The sequence below is a fragment of the Micrasema longulum genome, unplaced genomic scaffold, assembly GCF_059751315.1.
Source record: "Micrasema longulum isolate JH-2025_06_02 unplaced genomic scaffold, ASM5975131v1 h1tg000086l, whole genome shotgun sequence".
In the NCBI taxonomy this organism is placed as follows: Eukaryota; Metazoa; Arthropoda; class Insecta; order Trichoptera; family Brachycentridae; genus Micrasema; species Micrasema longulum.
This window is the reverse complement of record NW_028277292.1, coordinates 571,375-596,667: the sequence shown is the minus strand read 5'-3', so window position 1 is coordinate 596,667 and position 25,293 is coordinate 571,375. Positions and strand designations below refer to the sequence as shown.

General features: G+C 30.8%; 1 protein-coding gene across 3 annotated transcripts in view; it reads left to right on the top strand.

The window, feature by feature from the left end:
- Positions 1 to 25,293, top strand: part of LOC148284824 (Krueppel-like factor 7) — a 325,790-nt gene that overhangs the window by 149,709 nt on the left and 150,788 nt on the right. The window contains exon 1 of one of the 3 annotated variants that reach the window (XM_088234225.1): positions 19,446 to 19,468. The exons of the other annotated variants lie outside the window; for them this stretch is intronic. The gene's annotated coding sequence lies outside the window, so the exon portion shown is untranslated. Of the gene's footprint in view, positions 1 to 19,445; positions 19,469 to 25,293 lie in introns of those variants that run through there. 3 annotated transcript variants of the gene reach the window in all.

Here is a 25,293-nt window from a genome sequence, read left to right as displayed (position 1 = left end):
CTTTAATTTCTTCCTTCCTCTCTTAAGACTTCACGCGAAGCTGAAATATGCAGAAAAATGTTTGAGTGTGACGAGAAAATACTTTTCACTTTAAATGTGAAAATAAAACCCAAACCACACCCAGACGTAAGATTTTTATAATTATATTTAAATTTAAGTTGTAATATAATTACATTTATCACAATTTTAATAAACCTACATAAACCTACTAAATATATGAATATAGGAAACAAAAGAATAGAAATTACACCATCAATTGTAATAGAAAATGAAAAACTTAATGAAGTCACTGAAATTAAATATTTAGGTGTATTGTTGGATTCAAAACTTACATTTCACCAAAACGCTAAGATGATAATAAATAAGATTGCAAAAAAAATATCAATTTTGGGAAGGATCAGAAGATTTATTGATAAGGACTCCTGCAAAACTATTTACAAAGCAATTATTGAACCACACGTTAACTACTGTAGTAGCATTTTATTTTTATCAAACAAAGAAAACATAGATAAACTAACTGTATTACAAAATAAAGCCTTAAGAATCATTTTGAAAAAAAAAACAGATATACGAGGGTAAAGTCGATGGTAAATGAAATGAAATTATTAACATATAAACAAAGAATATTTTACAATACAATGATATTTGTTCATAAAATTATAAACTCTAATAAAAAACAGAATTTTGGAAAAAAATTGATCGGAACCAGCATGAACACGATCACAATACTAGAGAAAAGAACAAAATTAGACTTCCATTTAGGAAAAAGGCAAAGTCACAAAATTCAATTTTATTTAAAGCAATTAAAAAGTATTACGAAATGGAAAAAAATATTTATGAAGAAAAAAACATATCAAAATTTAAAATAATGGTCAAGACATATGTGATAAACAATTTATAAATTAAATATATTTGCAATGTTATTATTAGAACACACATAACAATATGTATGATATGTGTGCCCTACTTTAAGATTTAAATAAATAAATAAATAAAAATAATACTCTGACAGTCATTGTTGTTGTTTTGGTAACGTGCACAAATTAATGTACTAAAGAAATATGTATGCACATACCTATATCTCTTTCTCACTCGAATGGTATCACGACTTGCTGTATTTTTATTTAGAATTTGTGCTATGGGCAATGAGATATTTGCTAAAAAAAACTGCCTTCATTCGTTTGACAAGAGACATTTGGTACTACCAATCAATAGTTCTACCACGAAAAAAAAAAACAACCGTTATCATCGCGTTTGAACATTCATTTGTTTTCTACGTTGATGACATTTGAAACAAACATGTAGGTATTTAATCATTTTATTGAGTTCTGAGTGCTTAATCGTTGATGGTTTGATTAGATTATTCATAATATTGCAGGGCAATGCAATATTACGATGGGGAGAGCAATAAGGCCCAATTTTATTAAATTGTCGTATTTTCATAAGGAAGAATTAAGAATTTTTAATATTGAATCTTATTTTATCATGCGGGTCGTCATAATTTCACCAGTAATTTATTATTTGAACGAAATAACTAAATACAATGGAATAAACAAAAAAATTTTTTAAAAGCACGCTTTATTGAAGTTAGGTTATTATTATTTTGAAGAGATAATTATTTTTAAATTATTTCGTTTAATCGACAGTGTTTTGAGTACGTCTAAATATTTGTAGACAGGCAGGCTCGTTCAAATGTAAAAAAAAATATTTGGTTTTAAATTAACCGCCTCATCTCAGATGAGAGACATTTTTTGTACAAGAACAGCGATCTCGTTTTGTTAGAAAAAGTGACAACGAAAAGATAACGACAGCTCATATTGATCAAACAGTTGAACATCCGTCAAAGATGATGTTTTACGGGCTGCTTTTCTTATAAAGGTACCGGATGCTTTGTGCCAATCGAAGGGATGATGAACTCGCAAAAATACATAGACTTGCTAAAACAAAGATTGAAAGCTGAACTAAGAAAATTTGATGCCAACGCTTAAGAAATTTTTCAACAAGATTCGGTTCCATGCCAAGTGTCCAAGCTCACGATGAAATATTTCAAACACAAAAAGATATCATGCCTGGAATGGCCAGTAAACCCACCGGACCCTAATCTTATTGGAAATCTGCGGGCTATTGTGAAAACTAAATTTTGTCAAATAGATTGCACAAACAAAACAAAACTATTGAGGCTTTAATCCATACGTGGTTTCGAGATCAGCAAATATCAAAATACTGTAAAAAAACATGTCGATTATATGCCAAAACGTGTTGAAAAAGTTATAAAAGTCAAGGAAGGACACATTTTCTATAAAAACAACTTAAATTGTATTAACTTCTTTGTTTTCTTGTTCTATAACTAATAAATGTAGCTTTTTTCATTCCCACAATTCGAACGATACTGTAATACATGTTTAAAAAAAGTTCAACAGAGTAACAGATTAATACATATGAAATATAATACTTATTGAAATTTTAAATTATACATTGCAACAATTAAGAAACATCAAACATACTAAGAAGAATGATATAAAGACATTTCAGCCGGTTAAATGCATTTGGCACTGACAGATGTTTTGACGCATTGTTATTTGATTATTTCTTTTGTTCTCAGCTTCATTTGCGATAAGTGATTATTTCGTACATATTAATTACCATACTACATCTGTCGTATTAGGAAAAGATCACATATACGCGTAGTTCTAGGGATACAAAAAACAAAACTAAAATCGCCAATCTTGCGTATGGGTATACGAGTACTTTATTTATTTATTTTTAGATTCATTTTAATTTAATTTACCTTTATTTTATTTTTTAACAAACATAAAAATTCAAGGTAAATTTTTTTTTCAAAGTTTTTTTTAGAAATAGTTTTAATTACCTATTAAACGTAGCGTTTTAAAATAAAACCGGTCAAAAATATTTAAAGATGTTCATTGGCAATTATTTGTAGTACAATATTTGATAATACTCGTACAATGTAATAAAATATAGCGCCAAGTACTACTTGCGCTGAGACCTAAAAAGGGGGGAGTTCAGTGTTTTTAAAAATATTTTTCAATAGACTATCAAACTTAGCCAAATTTCCTTTGTTGTATATCGTATTATTGTCGCTACGATTTTTTAGAGTATTGTAATTCTTAAACTACTTCGCGCGTGACGTCACTATTGTCCTCTTCGGTGGGTTGGTTTCCCGGGAACCGGAAATCCATCACAACGCTTTATCGTTGGTTGAGTTAGAAGAACTCTCGACGTTTAAATTTATTTCAACAAAAAGGGAAAACATTTTTGAGAAGGGAATATGGAAGTCTAGGCATTTACAGGTATTATGACCTGTCATTGGCTGGTTTAAGTGGCCACTTTACACACTGTGTAACATTCACCATTCTGCTCATGTTTGAACATCCACATTTCCTCAACTCTTCCATCGGTTGACTTTTGTGAAGTAAAAGAGCTAAAACCTTTATCACGTGGGTGAGGTGGGTGAGGTTTATCATCCGGCTGAACCAAATCACCTACAGGGCAACGCTTGAAAACAATTTTCTAATTTATAAACCAGCCAATGACAGGTCGTAAGGCCCTGTAAATGCCTCGACTTCCATATTCCCTTCTTAAAAATGTTTTCTCTCTCTGTTGAAATAAATTTAACGATGAATAACTCCCTAGGGAGGAAATCCAGCCAGTCTGCAAGCATTTGGACATACTCAAACATTGTTGAACTATTGACGTCATTTAGTTGCCGCGAGTAAGAAAACATTTTTAGTAGCACTGAACTGCCGCCTTCCGGATTTTAATGGCCAATATCATAGCCATGAACTGTCCACAAATACTGCCGATAAAACATAGAAATCGCGACTTTTCATTCAAATACTTACCGTTGACCGTCAGTTAACAAAGTTGATTTGTAAAACACAGCCGTCGCGTCGGTTATCGTTACAAAAAGTTGACGGTACCTAGCACTTACGGAAGTTTGATAGATTCATTATAAACCGAACTAAAGTTTAACTACACACCTGTTAAATCACGTTAATAAAAAAATACTTTGACGTTCGATGACATGTAATATATTTTTTTATCTTTATATATATAATTCACCGAACCGTGATGTCACCGAACTCCTCCTAAACGGCTTAACCGATTTACGTGCGTTTTTTTAGAGAAATATAGATCTTCGCGCTGTGCGTGTTCGTAAATATTAAAATCTTCAATCCAATTTGTAAAAAAGAAGAAAGGAGCATAAATGTTATACTCATCGATATACCAGGGTTGCATTCGAGGAGAATGCATTTACAAAAAAATGCAATGATGTTGTTTTTTTGTGTTTATAAAAGTTTGTTTTTAAATGTTTACAAACAGCGTTTGCTTTTCTTTCCTTAAATTTCTTATAATTTCTACCCATTTTTCAATTTTGACTGGGTTTTTGGTAAAACTAAAATAATATTAAATTCAATACATTCTTAAAAATCGTATTCCAACATAAGTACACCTTTCTGTTGGTGAAACGACCGGAGTTTGACGTTGGCAAAAAGAATACCATATATGAAAAAAATATTTATTTAAAGTTTTGGAATTCAGGTACTTACTTAAATTCATTTTGGAATTTAATCATACACAAGTACCTAGGTACGTAGGTACCTACATACTTATCAATGAAACGTCTTTTTCCAACGTTATAAATAGCAAGCAAGCCAACGTTTGGGCAGGACAACGTCTGTCGGGTCCGCTAGTTTTCTTATGAATTTGCACCTTCAACTACAGCGAAAAGCTTTGTTTATCAAACGGGCTACATAATCGCAAAAATTCAGCAGAGCGCCTTATTTACCACAGAGTATGGTAAATAAGGCACAGATGAGAATATACGGCGGCTTCCGTGGTGTGATAGTCAAGACGCTTAGCTCACATACGGAAGTATGTTGTTGAGAACACAAAAATTAAATGGGATTTTTCTCAAGCTTTGGTGTTCTGTGATGTAATTTACCACTGTAATTGGGCTTCCTGGCCTATTGTGGTGCAATAAAAATTCTATCATTGATAAATAACTATTTTTGAAATATATGTTTATCCTACATCAATGTCACCTTAGAGCCCTGCGAAAAGTTATATCGTATACTATGTAGATTAATCTAAGTATTCTTAATTTTATTTTAAATAACGCTTTGTACTGTATCTGGCATTTGCATGGGTTTTGGTTGAATTAAAAATAAAAAAAGCATTTTCTTTTCAAAAATATGCCTTTGTCATTGAAACGATTTTATAACTATGAAGCATAAATAATATTAACACGAAGTCCTTTTTAAGGTTACTTTCGTCTCAGAAAAGTTATTTTATTCAAAATAGCTATACTATTAAGAAGGTACATTAATTCAAAGCACCAACGCGTATTTTTTTTTAGTATAAAATAAAGTCATATTTGCGGTATTTTTTTCCATATATTACCTGTCTCCAAATAAGAATCCGGCATTATCGTTCTCTTATTTACAAATAACGGTAAATAAGGTACTGCATTTCAACCTATTCCAGTTGCGGCTGTATGTTATATGTGAGCAAGATGATCGTGCTTTGGCACCAAAAGCGTAAGTGATCAAAGCCAATTAAACGACTCCACATATTTTTTATTATCATTATTTTTATTTTTCTTTTATTCATTTAAAATTACATTCGTTTACATATTGCACGTTATATTACGTTTACAACTTATTAAAACTTTTAAGGCTGTGCCCGTGTTAAGCCATAATAATTAACAAAAAAAATACATTGAAAAATCAATAAAATTGTAATAAAACGTAATACAAAAGAATATCAATACAGAAAAAAATATCATAAATAATAAAATTCCAGATAAGATAACGTAAACAAATAATCGTATATAAATATTAAAATATAAATTATACAAAATATACGCCAATTTTTTTTACTAGATATAAAGCACAAGTGCCTTTTAAAAATATAGCATTGTAATGAGTTAGTTAGATATACAAAAAATTATAAACAATAATAAAACATGGGTATAAAAAGCAAAATAAAAAACATATGAAACATTGATTGTGTTTTATAATCCCGAAGTAACACGAATTTATCGAGCAAGTTGAGACATGAAAATATGATAAATTGTATCCTATTTCAAGAATTAAAATCATAGTAAATAAAATAATATATAAATAAATTGTACATGCAATAATAATTTAATAATAGGTAAAAATAATGTCAGTCTCGTGGTGTAGTAGAAAGCGCGTTTGCCTATAATGCAGGGGTCTCGGGTTTGATCTCCGACATGGTTGACATGAAATATTTATTTTAAAAAGGTGTTTTTACTCTAGAATATTTCATAGTCTCTGTACTAGTACTTGAAGCGTAAGACTGATTATCTTGCCTTTATGCAACAATAATGATTAAGGTACACTGCGATTGGTGTACCGATGCAGTGTCCTATGCACCATTAGGTACGGAAAATTAATGATGATGATTAAAAATAATTATAATGGTATAAAATATTTTTGGCACTTTTTTCATTTCTAGCAAATTTCTTTGTGCTTGGCAAGAAAACTTAACTTATACAATAAAATTACTAACAGTGTCGTTTCCGTGTAGCGGTAGACAGATATTATGAAATACCATACGTACGTTTATTCTTACACTCTTCCACATTTATACCCTTATCATATAATATCCACTTCAATGGTTCCCTTCGACATGACCAGACACGACATTTTGGCCAACTTTGTCCTACGATATCATTCACTCTCGCCATACATATGTAAATATAAATCTGTTGCCTGGTGTCATGCTTTACAATTGTATTGGAAAGTATCAAAACGAGATTGAAAATATGATATAGTTTAGAAAAATATTTGTGGGATTTGAAATCTCAATGCGAATATTCTCCAGCTTCTCTATTAAGAACGACCGTTTAAGTTTTTAATTTACACAAGCATCTTGAACGTACATATAAATCTATTGCATAATTGTTTTTGGATACAGCGTTTGTAAGTATCTGGGAAAAATCCAAGTAACACAAGTATCACTTAGTTGGCCATCGAAGGTCGTTCGGTTGGCTCCATCATCACTTGGTATGAACAGCGCGTGCATTTATGTATGCAACAACCAACATGAACATTCTCTTATTAGAAAATTAATGGGCTAGTTCGCAACAACGACTGTTGAACATTTGCTTATCTGCTCGAGGCAAATTTATTCATAAATGATTAATGCTTTAGATAGAGACATTATTAAATTATTATTAGGGAATATGGAAATCTAGGTATTTACAAGGCTTTTGACTTGTCATTGGCTGGTACGCATCATCAGTCATCACTTTACACTTGGTAACATTCTATTCTAAATTATTATGAAAATAAAACTTACTTATTAGTTAACATATTACAACAGAGATAAAGAACATTTAAGAGAAGGTAATATAGAAGTCTAGGCATCTACAGGGCTTATGACCTGTCAATGGCTGGTTTAAGTGGCCACTTTACACACTGTGTAACATTCACCATTCTGCCTATATTTGAACATCTATATTCCTTCAATTCTTTCATCTTTTGATGTTTGTTAAGTTAAAGAGCTGAAACCTTTATTTATGCGGGTGAGATTCATCTAATTGAATTATTTCACCTACATACTAGGCAACGCCTGAAAATATTATTTTTTCAATTTCAATACTTCTTCATGGACCAGGTAATTTATCAACAATATTTTGAGTTTGTCCAAATTTTCGTAGACAAGGACTTATGCTTTATTGTAGGCAAGTATGTAGGCTTTATTTTTGTTTAATATTGATTTTTATTTATGCTTGGTAGGATGCAATCAACCTGCCAGAATTTGTCATTCTGACGAAAGAAAAGTAAGATATTGTAATAAATGAAATAGTTTATTACGCTTGCATATTAGAAGCCTTTTTATAAATTGAAAATATACCCTTTTCAAAAACAGTATTCTATTTATACAATGTTCTATTAATTTAAAAAAAAAATGTTTGTGTATTTTTAGGGTGAATGTCAATTAAATACTATAATTAAGTGCTTTTTTAATACTCTTAAAATTATGAAATATGCATTCATACTTACATATAGATGATATATACTTACTAGATACAACGAATCTAACTAAATTTAATCCTCTTAGCGAAATACTTTTTAATGTCAGAATTTTGTTTGAAATTTCCAAAAATTAAACAAATTAATTAGTACAGCTTTTGGTTTAAATTAATTATTCAATACCAGTACCCTGTTTACATTAGGCGTATCTAATCACAACACAGAGGACCCAGGGTTAAGTAAAATGACAACATTTTTTGTGATCTTCCTTGCCAGCGTTTACTATTATACTGCAAAAGCCGCCAATTATGCATTAATTTAAGCGCGGTGCAATTTTGATATGCATTTCATATTTATTCCACATTTAAGTGTTCTGAATAGGGTATAATGAATAGTCAAATAATTAATTATATGTACATAAGCAATGACTTAAATAATATTAATAGATGGCGTACATTCGAGTATTTTCTCATGTGAGTATTATGTAAACTGTGCACAACGCAGTTGTATAATACGTAATTCATTCAGGTTTGTGTGAATTTAAATCTCACAAATTTTTATTTTCAGATATAACGCAATTACCGCGAAAGGGGAAAAAAACACTCTCATTCAAATACGTAAATACATATTTTCCGTATATTTTATTTGATGTTACTTTTAAGGGATAAAATAAAACCTCTCTTTATTGAAAAATTAAGATACAGCAATACAAGAATATTTAAATTGAAAAAAAAGTTAATCAGTCTTCTAATTTAATAATTAATTAATGACCATCAATTCTTCACAGAACTCTGCACATTACTTATAAAGCCTACCTAAGCTTAATAAAAAGCTGCAGATGCAGGTCCAAGTACGAATTACGAATATTGTGCAGTAAAACACGCGTTTTAACATTTTTGAGCGTGAAGGTGAAAAAAATACGCGAGCTCCTGAGGAGGCTAGGGTACCAGGAATATCCCAGCTAAAATGCTATAAAAACGACTTTTCAAAAAAGTCATTATGATCGTCATAGTAGTGTTTATAAAAGTATTTCTATTCATATATTTTCCATAAAATACTTTTGCGAGAGTACGCCACCAACTATCGTGAAAGGACCGCAAAGGGTTGGGCGAGGAATGCTTGTAAAAAATAAATTTATAAAATCCGGATTATTTTGATTAGGGCTGGAAATATATGACCGAATATATGTGTGAACTGACCAAAATATTGAAGAATGTTAAAGTGAAGAGCGACGGTTTTTAATATTTGTTGTTTGCACGGGGGAAAGTAGAGACTAGGGTAAATTATTATTGAAAGAATTCGTCAGAAAAATATTTTTATAATTTTCATAAATTTTAAACATTATGAGGTAAAATCATGCAAAAAATCAAATGATTGTGATGGTTAACAAAAAAATTATAGAAAGAATATGGTACCTGTGGGATCCTAGATACCTCCTTTAGGCCCGGAAGGGCTAAGTAAACATCTCAGAGCATCTGTTGGAGATCAAATCATGGTAGATAAATGCAATAGCCAAGGGTATTTCATAAGATATTTTTTAATATGTTTTTTGTCATATCTGTATTTTTTAATACTTTTGAAAAATGAATAAAAAACAATATTTAAATAAGCACATCTATACATGCATTTCAAGATATTAATTTACTTTTCCATAATTTAAACACAATTTTAGCATAATGCATGGCAACAAACTTAATAGGGTAGATTAATCGATATTTGTAGATTGAATTTCGACGTTCATATTGCATATTCAATATCGGAACTTGCACCGGCAATGTACGGCAAGCTTTGGGTCCGTAATTATTTGTGTTTACGACCCATCGTTTTGATTATGTAAAATATCTTGTATTCTATCGCTGGCTTCGTGGCGTAATGGTCAGTGCGTTTGCCTACCATGCGAGAGATCTCGGGTTCGATTCCCGACGTGGTTGACATGAAATATTTATTAAAACGGGTGTTTTTACGCTAGAATATTTCATAGTCCCTGGACTGGTACCTCAGGCGTGAGACTGGTCATCTTACCTTCATGTAACAAAAATGATCAAGATACGCTCCGATTGGTGTATCAATCCAGTGCCCTATGCGCCATTAGGTGCGGAAAGGGAATGATGATGATGATATATTCTGTTCGCCCCGCCATCGCCAGAGAGCAAATAGTGTTACAAGCAGTTTAGTTTGATAATTGCCCATTTGCAGATAATTTGTATTTTCACAGAACGTTTACATACGTCCTTTCACGAACGTTTTATTTTGGACTTAATGTCATTTGTTACATTGTGCATTTCAAGAGTCTTAATGTGTGGGAATATACAAATTACTGTTTTCCTTTCATATTTGATTTGTATTGAATGCATACCGTCGAGATTACAGTTATTTACCTATTACATTTTGACGTTGCTAGCGGTAAAACGAATACATTATTATTGTTTTCATTGAAAACGTATTCGCATTGAAATACGAAATAACAGCTTAAATGTTTTTCCCGCAAGTATGGTTCGTTAAGTTGCATGCATAGATCGCCAATTGTGAACGATTCTTTGCCGCTTTTTGTTCTCTCCGACCTTGTGGACGAGTTGCAAACTAGATTGACGTCACCCACTATACATAGTAAGCTGACTTATGGGTTATTTTAGATTGAAGATCACTCGAGTGTATCCAGTCAATGGGAAAAAAAATCTGCGATCAGAATTATATATAAACCTGACGTTATTTGAATCGCGATTGACAGTTCAAAAAACGAACCCACGCAAAAACGTAATAAATAACAACATTATTCGGTAAGGAGATTATTCTGACCTTACCCAATTAAATCATTGTCGTCGTAGGGCTTCGGAAAGCCTCAATTCATTACGTTTTTAACAAAGTCTCTCTCCGCTTTACATCGTATTTTGAACAATCAGTTCAGGTTTAAGAAATGAAATCGTGGAATTAGTATTATAAAATATATAAAATTTACCCTTTTACGCAAAATGTTTCAAAGTCTTTAGTCAGAAAGTAAGGTAGAGGCAGTAAGCAAGTAGATGGTATCTCTACTGTCAAAACATTTTTTTTATTTAAAATACTTCTAATTCTTGGTAAGAACTGCATTTAAATTATAACAGTAATAATACATACTGTTATAATTTAGTTTAATTCCCCTTTCAATTATAATTTTCGTTTTGTCGTGACCGACATCGACTAGTTTGACAGTGTCGGTCACAATAAAATCCGGGCAATGCTGAAAATTATAAATAATAGTGGAGTTCACTAAATACGCATTTTTATTAATATCCAGTGAGATAATAAAAGATGACCCTTATATTACGCGCTCAATCAACCCTTCTGTTACGCGATTAATTCGTACCGCGTGATATGGAAACCGTGCTACAAGAAACCATGAATTATATCTAATCAGATTATTTGTACCGCGTGACATGGAAACCACGCTAAGCGAATTTCACAAATAATAACAATATATTCACTCGAAGTATAAACAATTTAAGAATAAATGTAAAAATCAAATTAAATAATACAATATTTTTAAGTAATATAACAGGAAAATCGTAAAGTATAGTTTTTTACTGTTATATTGCTAAAACTTTTTTATATGGAGTAATGGACAAATTTTTCAAGTCATTTACGTTGTTGAAATGTCTCGAACGAAAAATGCGTTATACGAGTATAGAAACCGCGTTATAGGAGGGTCGTTCTCAATTTTCGCTTCCCCTTATATAGCACCACGTTTTCCCTTTAAAAAATTGTGTAGTAAAAAAGCTCTGCGTCCAGTCAAATAAAGAATACAGTTCTGTGTGTGAAATTGAACCAAAATTCTGGACGGGTGTTGTTGACTTGATGGTTGCTCTCAAGTAAAAATCTTAAATAAAGAAATCGAGTGGAGATTAGTCCGCCTCGTCGAGTAGAGCCTGGCGCGTTTGCCTTATCTTGAGGTACTGGGTTCGATAAATGTTTATAATTTTTTATTTTTTTATTTTTTAAAGTTTTATTCATTTTAAGAAATAAGTAACATACATAATTGTATTTTTGTTCCCGCAAAGCCGAAGCTTGTCTGCGGGTTACATTACATCTAAAAAAAAAATTATAAGTAAGTACATAGTTTAATAATAATTAAAGAATAAAATATATTTATACACTTAAGTTTCACTTGCTGTTTAATAATTTTTCGACTATTTTTTAAAATGAAATTAGGTTTTTTTCTTCACGATTTTCAGCTGGTATTAAATTGTACAGTTTTGGTACTACACTACCCATTGTTCTGTCACCATAGTAGTTTTTCTGTCGTGGTACCATCAGCTGCTGTGCCAATACTTGTCGGGTCATGATCTGGTGGTTTATTTTGGATTTAAAATTGCAATCGAGGTAATGATCTGTCATTATCTTATACTGACACTGTTTGTTAATTGGCAAAACGTTAACAAAATCAATTAATATTTTATTGTTGTCTTTTGCTTCATTCTTTATTTTTACAGGTACGATAATTTTTAAAATTTGTACCTGTAAGTTCAAGACTCTATCCGTATAAGATTTAAAACTTAATCCCCATATTCTTAATCCATATTGAATAATTGGGTCAACTAGCCCCAAGTAAACTAGTCTCAGCACTGGGTATGGTATGTATGGTTTTAAATGGTACATGTTAAGTAGGCGAACTCTTAGCTTATTGCAAACTGTTTTTATCTGTTCTTCCCAATTAAAAGTGGAATCAATAATAATACCTAAATACTTATATTTTGAAACGTGATCTATTTTTGTGCATTTGCAGTCTTGTAGATTGATATGCAAGCATTTGTGAGTGTGTGCATATATTAACAAATCTTCTTTTGGTCTATTATATGGAGACGTAATGTGTAACGCTTTCATTAATTTAAGGTAATTTTAAATTTATTCAGACTGCAATATTTCATTTTTGTTGGACTGGCACCTGAAGCGTAATACTGATCTCCTTACCTTTACCAGTTTACTAACGCAAAGCCCTATGAGTGTGGAAAGGGGAATGATGATCAAAGGGGAAAGATATAATCTAACCGGACACGCTAAGTAAGTAAGTAAGGGGAATGATGATGACGATGATAAATATAACTAACTTTCATTTGTAATTTTTAAATGCACATCCTTTCGTTGCTGTACCATTCAACTGCATATTTGAACTCCTCTTTTTTTTTCTCTTAAGTTGATTCGCTTTGTAAGTATTCTTTTGGGTATTTTTTGTTTCGTTCACTAACATTTGATCGTAAATATATTAAAAACAAGTCTTAGCTATTTTTGTTCTGACTAGTTATTCAATTTCATTAATTTAGAAAGTGGAGGGCTTATCAATTCAAATCGCTGGGATAAATTTTATTGTACAAGCGTTTTATTCCACCGATTCATAAAGTGTTCACGGTTTTGATTAAACATAATTCTGCGTATATTATGAAAAGCTGTTTCTTGAAATAAAACGATAAATATAAGGATATTGTTCAATGAAATATGTTATTTGTGTAAAATTTATATTTTAATCGTTATGAATTTGACAAACCTGTTTATCTGAAACTAGAAAAACATTCGAAAACTTCTCAGGATAATATTTATGAAAATAATCTATTTTATTTTATATATTTTATATTGGAAAAACATAACGTTCATTGAAAACTAGAGTTAAAAAACATGTGAGATGTTTTCAAAATAATAGTTTTTCGGAGTTTGGAAAACATAGCCTCACAAAATTATCACTTATTTAACTATAAAGACGGTTTGAAGATGGTTAATTTTACGCGCACACAAAAAAAGTACATTTAATTATTTAGAAATATTAGATATTAGAAAGGCACTAAGTAAAAATTGGAATATTATTCATAATTACTATGCAGTCCTATTTTTAAAACATTCCTTCGCCCTAAACCCACTCATAAACCCCCCCTCTCCTCCTTTAGAAACACCCACTCACCCCTTACTGGCGGCTTACTTGGCACATTTTTCATGATATTTTAACTTATATTTAAATATACGTTACCAGTTAAATATACTTGGTACACTTTCACTTATTTATTTGACCAATTAGAGCTTTTACCCTCTAATGGGCATCTTCAGACTGGTAAATCTTTTTCAGTGTAAGGATAATTTATATAAAACTAAATATTATCTTAAGTGTAGGTATATTTAAAAAAACAAGTCAAAAAAGATACAATCATTTCAATGAAACAGAGTGGGACAAATTGACTAAAAACATGTGTTGGCGGTGTACTGTGAGGGAGGATTATTTTTTTATTTTTTTTACATCATAAATAATAAAAATAATGAGTCCTCACTGGAGTTACCTGTTCCGAAGACGCTTAACAATATACTTTTTTTGTAAATTGTTAAGCGTACTTTCTTCCGAAACACGAAACTGATCATTACCATAGTCATTCTTCTTTCCACACCCAGTGGTGCATATGGCATTGCACTTGTAAACTAAATGCCTCATATTTAATTTTGATCATCTGTTACATGAAGGTCAGTTGAGCAGTCTTACGCTTCAGATGCCGGTCCAGTAAAAACGCAATATTACAGTTCAAACAACCCATAGAACCAATATTTCACGTCCACTCTGACAAGAATTGAACCCAAGTACTCAAGAATAGTAGGCTAACGTGCCAATATCTACACAGCGCAGCGAGGCGGACTTGTCTCCATTCGATTTCGTTTGTTCAGTATTTTTACCTAAGAACAGGCATCGAGTCGATTAATCACTCGTCCAAGATTCTGCTTTTATTTCACGCACAAAACCGCATTTTTCATCAGCTTAGACATATAATAAACAAACTCATGCGATTATTTACTTGCCTTAGACGACTTATTTTTTAGATATATGAATGTTATTTGAAGTAAACGAAATCCATATCAAATAAGTTCAAACGAACGAAGTTATTCTATTTTAGATTAAGTAAATAAAATACGAATTCAAATAGTTTTTTGACATCGGTTTTTCTATGCTGGGGATTGCAAAGTAAGATAAGATCTATTATTTAAATTTAGCTCAATATTGTAGGTACATTTTTATTTTAAGGGATAAATTATGAATAGATGTCAGTTGCTTTTGAGATTTTTTTTGCGAAAATGGCGCTATATATTTTATTCTACTACTTCTGTGTGGCTAAGGTATAACGCGAATCTACGGAGGATACAAGATTTGAGATAAATCTCTCTTATTTATTTAAATGACGATGTTGTATTTTTGGAATATTCAAATGAAAATTTTCACACTGGATTAGGAAAGTGAAATTTTTATTAAAATAAATTATCCTTGCCATGTGAAGACTAATCAAACGAATGAAAGTGATGCCACTACCACAATAAATATGTTTTGCTGTACTAGAAAGAGTACGAGAAAGGAACTTATAACAATAAAGAAAGAGGCGCTGTTCTGTGTCCGGTATTTGTGTGAAAGAGACACAAATAAAAGAAAAAAATCGTTCAATCAGTCGGTTATTGACCGTGAGCAGGAGTGCGCGTTAGTTAAACAACCGGCGTACTTATGATTTTTAATTATTTGGGCCAAAACTGGCCTATATTATTTTATAATTTTTATAAATTATGAACATGGAATTATTTATAACAATGTTTAATTTATTTGTCTTTTGCTTGAGGTAACACGGTGCTAAATCACCGCGTGTATAATATTCTTTTAGCACAGCCTTATAAGAGTCAATGTTACCTACGGTAATTGTGAATATTTCTGAAAATCAATTCTCAAGATGTTCTTTAAGAATATCTACTTTTGTTTTATCTCGTACACTTGAAGAGGATATGTATCTGTTGGTTGTAGGTATGTCGTTTAAATTGAAACCATAAATAAACAGGCGAATTTTAGAAATGGTATTTTATGTTATACTTAAGAAATACATTTTGTAAAAACAGAAAAGTTTTCTGCCCAAATCTGGACTTAAAGAAATCAATAAGTCTAACTAATTAAATGATTAAACTTATATGTATTAATCTTCAACTTAAATATTATATTAAAACGCTTAGATTATGTTGATTGCAAAGGCGATAAATACAAATGATGATGGTCACTGCTCATGACAAATAATAGTCATCGTTTACGATGGCTTGGAAGCGCATTTAACTTTTTCCATTGCGGGCTTGAATAATGGCATTTTATAGCTATGATATCATCAGCTCAATTTAAGAGACTCTGTTTGCCATATCATAATGTACAAAAGCGCTAAGTTCCTAATGTTTTCGGATAGCAAAAACGCCTGGAATTGTTAAGTGCATGCCGCTTATCAAAAAAATATTTGTTTATAAAAAAAAAAACTGTATAAAATACCTTTAGTATTTTTAAACGATGTTACCTATCTAAAACAAAAACAATTAAAATGAGTTAAACGAAAAAATAGTTCAATATTTTTTTTTGTCTAATAATGTAAAAACTTATAGACTTTTAAAATTATGTTACAGTATTGTAAATTTTCAAACTTATATTACCATTATTATTTTATTAATGAAAAATGGTTCAGTTGGCTTTAGCAGGTTTTGGTTATCTCTGTCTTATTCCTTTAATTTTATTCTAATCACGTTTTACCACCTCTCCGCTGCTTACCTTCGGCAGCATTCCGCAAGCGCTGCTTACGCCGAGAAAGTTAAATAATTTTGTCTTGTTGCGTTAGTATCCTTCGCAGGGCCGTAGCCAGGAATATGCCAGGGCAGGCTCCGCCTGCCCTAGACGATTTTACGCCTGCTTTAACAGCTAGCCAGAACATTTTCCTCAGCAAAATATTCTTGCCAAATATTAAAATAAACATTTGTTCAAATTAGAAGTGGAAATAATCCGATGAATTTACTTAAAAAATCATAAAATAATTCGTTTTTAAACATTATAGATATTACAAGATGTCGGTTGCTCAATATATCCTATTTTTGGCTGTTAATGAACTAACATTACACAAATATATAAATATAACGAAAAATGTTTATTTGACAGCCTTTTTGAATATAAGTTGCTCTCAGATTAATTAAACTTGCTAAATGTTTTTAATACTTACCATATAAAACTACATATATACCATCAAATTATTTATTAAACACGTCATTCTCCACTGCAATATTTCGTGTTCCTGAACCGACACCTGTAGAGTATGCACCATTTGGTGCGGAAGGATGATGATTATGATATTTTGCTATGCCTGTGTATAAAATGCTTAAAAAAATCAACCTCCCCTGATTCCAAATTCTGGTTACGGCCCTGAATCCTTCAACAATCTACATCGGTTCAACAGGACATGTTAAACGTAAATACTGTATTGCATAAAATATAAATAAACAAACAATTTTGTTTGATAAAAATATGCGTTATACTGAATACCGAAAACAGTGAAGATATAAATTGTCAGCGCATATTTCAGTGGGTTTCTGTTAAATAAGTGTTTTAGAAAACGCGGAATTAAAATACCCACTTGCTTCTAAACTATAATTCAAAATACTGTCACACATATTATTATTTATTATAATAGGCTTATTTGTTTTCACATTATTATGTTTAAATTGGACGGCACCTCAGTACATTTATACCGAACAATACAAAAGTCGAGCGTTGACCTTTTTGTTACGTACTATCTTTGTTTGCCATTTCTTGCAACATCAATTTTACTTTGGTACATTTACACACATGTAATTTTAGAGTTCACGTGGTGGAAAATGAGTTATTTACACAACTGTCCATATACAAAATGCTATACAAATGACACAGTTACTGTAATTACAATGTCAACAAATAAGGTCTTTTACCCTACGTGAACAGACAGAATGAAGGAAGAGAAAAAAACCATACATATTGAGCAATATACCGGTTGAACATATTTCGTGAACTGCGGTGCAGTACGTAAATACGAAAATTTCACAACTCTCAACGGCATTGTATTCTTCAGTCGAACACATGTTAATTTATTCAGTGAAATGCGTTTGTTGTCACGTGAGAATCGACAATAATCATCAGTCATCAGCACTAGAGTTGTACAACGAAAAAACCTGTTTTATGATAACCTAAATATGTGTACTTTTATCTCACACACGGTTTAATTATTTTTCTCTATAGTGACAATGTAGGTACCTAATTAAAATGCTAATTGTCATCAACTAGTTAAAGCAACAGTGCTACGTAGCATATCAAGTTAAATGCCGATGATCAAGTTTGTGTTTTTGATTTTTCTTTTAAATTTCGAAAAATACAGAGAAGACACGGTTTTGACAATCTGCATCTTATTTCAAAGCCAAATACCTACTACATATTAATGGGTGTAAACATATCGCGTTCAATCAATTTAATCGTATTCATTGAACAATTCACTTCAATCTAATGATGTGCATGTAATGTCCTTCTGCAGCTTTTCTCGTTTGGCAACGCGCAATTTTTCCGTGTATATGGGCACCGCCAAGGAGACTTGCGAGTACGTCCTCAGGTGCCGTGTGCGGTATGTGGGGGCAAGCAGTTAAAACAAGATGTCAGTTTTTTTTAAATTTAAATATGAGCGCCAAAAGTAAAACAAAATGGCAAAGGTTTAACGTCATTCGAAAGAACAAAATATTTTCTAAAAGAAATTATGTTAGCTTTAAAGTTACGTAGGTATATTTTTACAATATTTTGAGTTGAGTTGTTCAAATGTTTGCAGACAAAATACTAGATTTTATCCCCTAAGGCGTCGTTAAGATTAGATTATTTTTAATAATCCGTAAGGGAACAACAACAGGGATGAAGAAGATTTTAGAGAAAGAAATACGGATATTAAAATATTCTCCATTGCTGTTGTAATTTGTTAATATTACGTAAATTATTTTATTTGATTACAAGCCTTCTGAATAGAATGTCAAATAGACGAAAGTCAATATTTTCGACACCTGTTTGCGTTCAATTGAGGGAATAAAGAAGAAAACAAATAAAGAGAATACAATTGACTATATCTATATATTTTAATAATGCTACTAAACTGTATTTCTTCTTTTAAAAACGTAATTTACGTGTTCTTTATTTTAATATAATAATTTGTAAATTTGTTTTTTTTTTTGAGAAACGTGTTAAATCGAACTAATACCATATAAGAATTTCGGAAATAATACATACTGTTGTTGTTAAGTTATATGCTTAATTTGTGTCTTTAAATAATTAATAAATTATGACAAGATTTGTATAACTCATATACATATAATATAAATAATGGCTGTGTTCATTTAAATAATTTATTGCGATTTTTGTCATTTGGCCCACCTCTTTAAGGGCGAGGTAAAACATAAATACGTATAGATAACTAATTAATAGTTATGTACATATACACAAATGCACGATTATTTGCCGCTCTTCATCATTTAAATTACTATACTTCAGTTATTTAATTATTATTTTTCTTTGTTTGCAGGTAAAGATTTTTCAATGACGTTTACTTAACATACACGGTAGTAAATAAAAGGGAAAAGGGCAAGAAAATTGAATGGTAAGCACATTTTCTTACTGATGTATTTTAAATATGTATTTACAGTACTACGTACTAGATTTTAATCCTGGGTTCAATATATAATGTATTGCAAATTATTATTATAACGTATGGCATATTCATCGTTGGTAGGATTTTCTCCTTTTTTAAACTAGACGAGATAAAAGCGAATGGGCACATGGTGAATTTATTAAACTAAATAGTATTTTTAAAAGAAAGCGAAATCATCATTTCAAAAGATAATCTTCTTTTTAACTTTAATCTACAGTAAAAAAGCATGACAGTATTTACACGCATTGAACATTATTTTTTGTAACTAACTAATTGATTTAATTTATTTAACATTATTCCCATATTGGGAATATAAAAACACATAAAAATTAATCGTCTCCAGTGGAGTGTTTATCCATTAAGGTAAAAACCTCTATGTTGCTAAGAATTCATGACTTGTCTACAAATATGTGATATTCTTAAAATACAATATATAGAAATTATTCTCGACATGATATTAGTACAATATTTGCTACGTACCTTAAAAAACTACGGAAATATTTTCTTTGCATCTCAGGGTAATAATTCACTAGAGAAGCCCTTTAGTTTTATAGCATAGAACAAAATCGTTCAAAGTTTTGGTTTGTGTTTGCAATTCTTGACACTAGTACCTACGGCCGAACTGTAATCTGTAGCTAACTTCGTAGTTAGTAATCATATAATGTTTTTATTCGTATGGGCGACTATAGCTAGTGGCGTGTTACTCCTCTAAGCTTTGGATGTATGTTAAAAAATTTCTACCTTTTAATTTATTCGAAAATGTTTTTGTGTTATTTTAAAGGCGGTATGATTTTTATAGAAACATTTGTAACGTCACAAGCATTATGAGATTATTGATAATATCATTTATCCCTCATAATAATTATAAAGGATTTTTTATTGCATTATGTGGTTACTATGCGGGTTAATAATTGGCGAACTAATAGCGGGAATGAACGATGACGCTATAAAACGCGCGCTAGAAATATGTATTGGGTCGAAATAAATTTTAAGGAATTTAATAACATAATCTGATTGCGATATACTGAAATCGAATAATGATTGTAAACATTAAAATTCTTTTTTTTTTTACAAAAAATGTATATTCTCCAATTTTCGGCAGTGTATGCATGCTCGTTGAATGTAGCCCTGGTAGTAACTAATTTCAAAACATTTTACTCTCTAGGGTACGTCGATGTATTAATAGGTCGGTATCTTCATTTACAAAAATGATTAAGATACGCTGCGACTGGTATACGAATGCGGTGCTCTTTCCACCATTAGGTACGGAACGCAAATGATGATGATTTAAAACATTTTTTTTTTTTTTTTTAGAGTCTTTATTCAATAAAATTTACATATTATTACATTATAATACATTATAAAGAAAACAAAGTATTAAGATATATTTTGTCCCGATAAACTATTCAATAATAGTTTGTCATCGGGTGCTCAGACATTAGTTTTAATTAATAATCAAATAAGAAGAGTACAGACATAATACTGTATACGTATAAAATAATAAACATAAAAATAGTTTAAAGATTTTTTTTTTTTAAGTAAGAAAATAGAGTAAAATAATACAATTAAAATTAAAGAATAGTAATTTACTGAAATATATTTTAAATATAAGAAAGAAAAAAAAATAATAGACACATACATAAATAGTGTGTGCTCATAAATGTAATCAAAACAAGATAAGAAAATAAATTAAACAAGGTAAAGTAAATCTAGAATTTCAATTCATATCTACAGAAAAAAAATATAAAAAAATAGTAAGAAAATTAAAAGTACGTATTAAAATTAAGATCTAACATTTTACATTTGTAAATGAAATAAGAAAGTAAGAAAGTAATAAAAGAAAAGAAAAGGTTAACCCAAGATAACCCAATAGCCATAGAAATGTTTTATCTTTTGAAGAAATCGATAGTAGGTCATTTATTTATTTATTATTCAGGGTGTTCTTTAAACCCTGTCACATCCAAAACCACAATGATCAGTATAGGCAAGAAGACGTAAAATATTTTTAAAAAAACAAATGGTTGCTTACTTCTGCAGGGGAGAAGTGAAAAGCGCACGGCGCAGTATCAGATTCCCCCTTCCCCCTCCTCGTTTCCCCCTTGCAGAAGTAAGCAACCATTTGCTTTTTTGATATTTCATTGTTTTAAATTTCATTCGTTCTAAAAAATGGTTTTAATGTGCCAATATGTCTTCTTGCTCATATTGATCATCGTGGTTTCGAATGTGACAGGGTTTAATGAACACCCTGTATATACGGCCTAAGCCAGTTACAACAGTTACATGAAGAAATATAAATACAAGAAACTGAACAAAAATAACATAAAACTATGTAGCAAAGCCAAACAAGGGCAATAAAATAATGGTATATAATATATTCATACCCACAATAAAAATATAAGACTTCGCTAAACCATGCCAATCCATCTTCATCCCATACTTTTTTAGTGGCGAATAAATCTACGAAAAGCCGGAAGATCTATTCAAAAAATTCCAAGTTATGTGACGAATTGCCTAATTTACACATTATGGACGTTGGGGCATAAAAACAAAAGTTTTCTTGGAATATTTTATAAATATCAGATTTTGACTTCTAGTGACATGTTTGGGAACATGAAAAGATATTGATTGCAACAGAGATGGGACATCACTTATAGCATTCAGTATTTTGTAATGGATCAAATACATAGCCTCATCTCCATTCAAAGCAAAATGGCACTTTAAATTGCGTAATGACGATCGAATACACAAAATAATGAACTTGTATATTATGCCGACCCATTAAATGGAGCCACATGCATTATTTGTCAAATAAAGAGGAATTATTAATTTTATAAATATGAAATTTAATTTCTGTACGTTTTATTTGTACCTTGGCGGACTTATTACGAAATATTAACCCCAAATTTACTACCAGGATTCAATATATTCAATTCGATATCTGTGATTACGAGATAACAGGACGTATTATTATCAGACTGAATCATTTCATCTACCTACATGGAGAGAAGTCATTTGACCTGTCTGATTAACTTCTGGGCGCAACTGTTATTTCCATTCATAGTTTATTCATCCTTGCGTGGACTAATTAGTGCAGGCGCCTACACGAGTTAACCTCGGTAAAATTATTAATGTGAATTAAGCACTTAATAGAAGGAAAGTAAAATAGCATAAATGATGCCACTTTATATTTTATTTCTTCTTTTAATGTAACAAGAGTAAAATATGAGTGTGGCTACTCGATCAAAAGTTTATATGTGAATAGTTATCAAACTAGCTTATGTGTAAATATTTAAATTTTTGATGATATTTTCATTCTTGTATTTATTTTTATCTATATTACCAATCTTTCCGGCTCTTAATTATATATGTAACTTCATCGTTTTTATAAATCTAGGTAATGTTATATAAGTAATTATTAATATAAATATCCACCGACGTGGCTAAGCGGAATTAGTTTCTTTAAAAAAAATTGAAATGTTATAACTGTAAAAATGTATATTAATAAAAAAAAAATCTAAATATAGTTTTTAATATTCTTCATTAAAGAAGAATAAAACAATATGCAAAACAACTCATTTTATAAACGTTTAACTATATTTTTTTTACCTCCCGACGGAATGGAAAATACTATTCCACGCGTAAAATAAAATCTTGGACGAGTGTCATCGACTAGATAGCTAGCTACTTTCAGGTAAAAATTATTAAAAAGGAAATTGAACTAAGAGTAGTAAGCGCGTTTGCCTACCATACTTGAGTTCCGAGTTCGATACTTGGCAAGGTTGACATTAAATACAGGCGGTTCTTGACATTGGCACTTTTAACTTTCGCACAATAGGGAAATATCACATACTACGAATACCGATAAAACTATATGAAATGGATTAAGAACAATTAATTGTATTTTTAAAATCAATATGAATATTGTGGAGAAATGTTTTCATACACGTGGTTGTTGGATGGGCGAAAAAAAACACCCACCATGGTTTTGTAAAGCACTAATTAAAATCATTAAAGAAAAAGAAAAAATCCACAAAAATGGAAGAAATATAACTGCGCTGCAAATTATTCAACCTTTTTGCTACTAAAATCCCGTCAAAAGCCTGTAAATTAAATTTGTTTTGACAAATACGTAGAAAATATAGAGACTTCGCTGAAGACCAATCCAAAAGTTTTGTTGTCATTTTCAAATTTTAAAAGATCTAATAACAAAACTTTACCTATAATAATGCACTGTGGAGGTGTTTCTGTTAGTGACAGCATGTCTATTTGCAATAAATTCAATAATTATTTTAATTCTGTTTATATACTCGACTTCAAAAAAAAACTTTTTTAACATTGTAAAATGAAATACTTGTCAGTGTGTAATAAGTTTATGTTCCTTTAATTATGTTTATTTTATTATAATATCAAAATAATGAATTGGTCAACTATATTATGAAAATCCCTCTCTTCCACTCTATTTGCTCATCCCTTAACCTTAATAACGAGCTCTTTTTTTTTATATAATATATTATTTTTCTCTTTACTGTGTAACATCTTCTCTCATTATATTTGTGAAAAACTTTAACTGGATGTATGTACTATTTTTATGTTTTGTATTCTTTTATAACAACTGTTGTTTTTCCTCAATAAATAAAAATAAAAAATAAAATAAAAATTCACAAATGTAAAAAATAAATTAAATAAAAATATGTTGCTGTGACGTCAAGATTTATGAAATTGTTGTACACAAATTTCAATGGCAGGAACAAATAAACATGAATCGTGACGTATCAGAGGCGTGGCCAATGGAATGACCGTTTTTGCGGGAATTCAATATTACAAATTTAAAAGTAATTTTTATGCTACTAATAATACGCAAAAAAAAAAATTTTACTGGACAGTATTTCATAGACCTTTATTACTTGATATTTACCTTTTCGCTATTTCGTACATTTTAACAGATTATGATTTTTACAGATTTTTATCGATAATGCAACAGTTGTTCGCTTCCATGCAGTTGCTACTGGGGTCAAATAGTGACAGCTGCGTTTAACAGATATAAGATGAGGAAAATAATTAATCAGGCCATCGAGGAAGCTGACAGGGAAGGTGTACCTATATTAAGAGAATTTTGAAAGAGCTATAATATATGGGCCGCAATTATGAACGCATCTTATAAACTACATCGGCACATATCGGGACGGTTTAAAGTATCGTCGATACTTTTGTACGAAAATGTGCATATTTGTATGAAAATTCGCAGTATCTTCATCGGTAACCTGTAATTGAACATACTCGTATACAGTTTTAAAAACTGTACACATATTATATTTTTCTTACAGAAAACCTAATTTTACTTCTTTGTCTTCAGCCTTGTTCTCTCCACTGCTGGATCCACTGAGGCCTCTTCCAAATGTCTCAATTCTTTCTTATCACCCGCTTTTATCATCCACATTTTACTGGCTACAGAGGCAATGTCATCTACCCATCTTTTCCGTGCACTTCTGACACCTCTATTGTTTGACCATGGTTTCCACTTTATTATTCTGGGTATCTGCCTGCCATTATTTTGCCTCGCTAAGTGTCCTGTATACTGTCGTAATTTTGCAGCACGATCCATGATACCCATGACTCCGGTTCGGTGCCTAATTTAATTTCTTATGCTGTCTCTAAGGTATACACCGAGCATCTGTCTTTCCATGGAGCGCGTGCATGTAGATAAAATTGAAGATAAATTTACTTTATCATAATACGGGTTATGGAACGCAATAAGATATATTAGAGACTAGTGG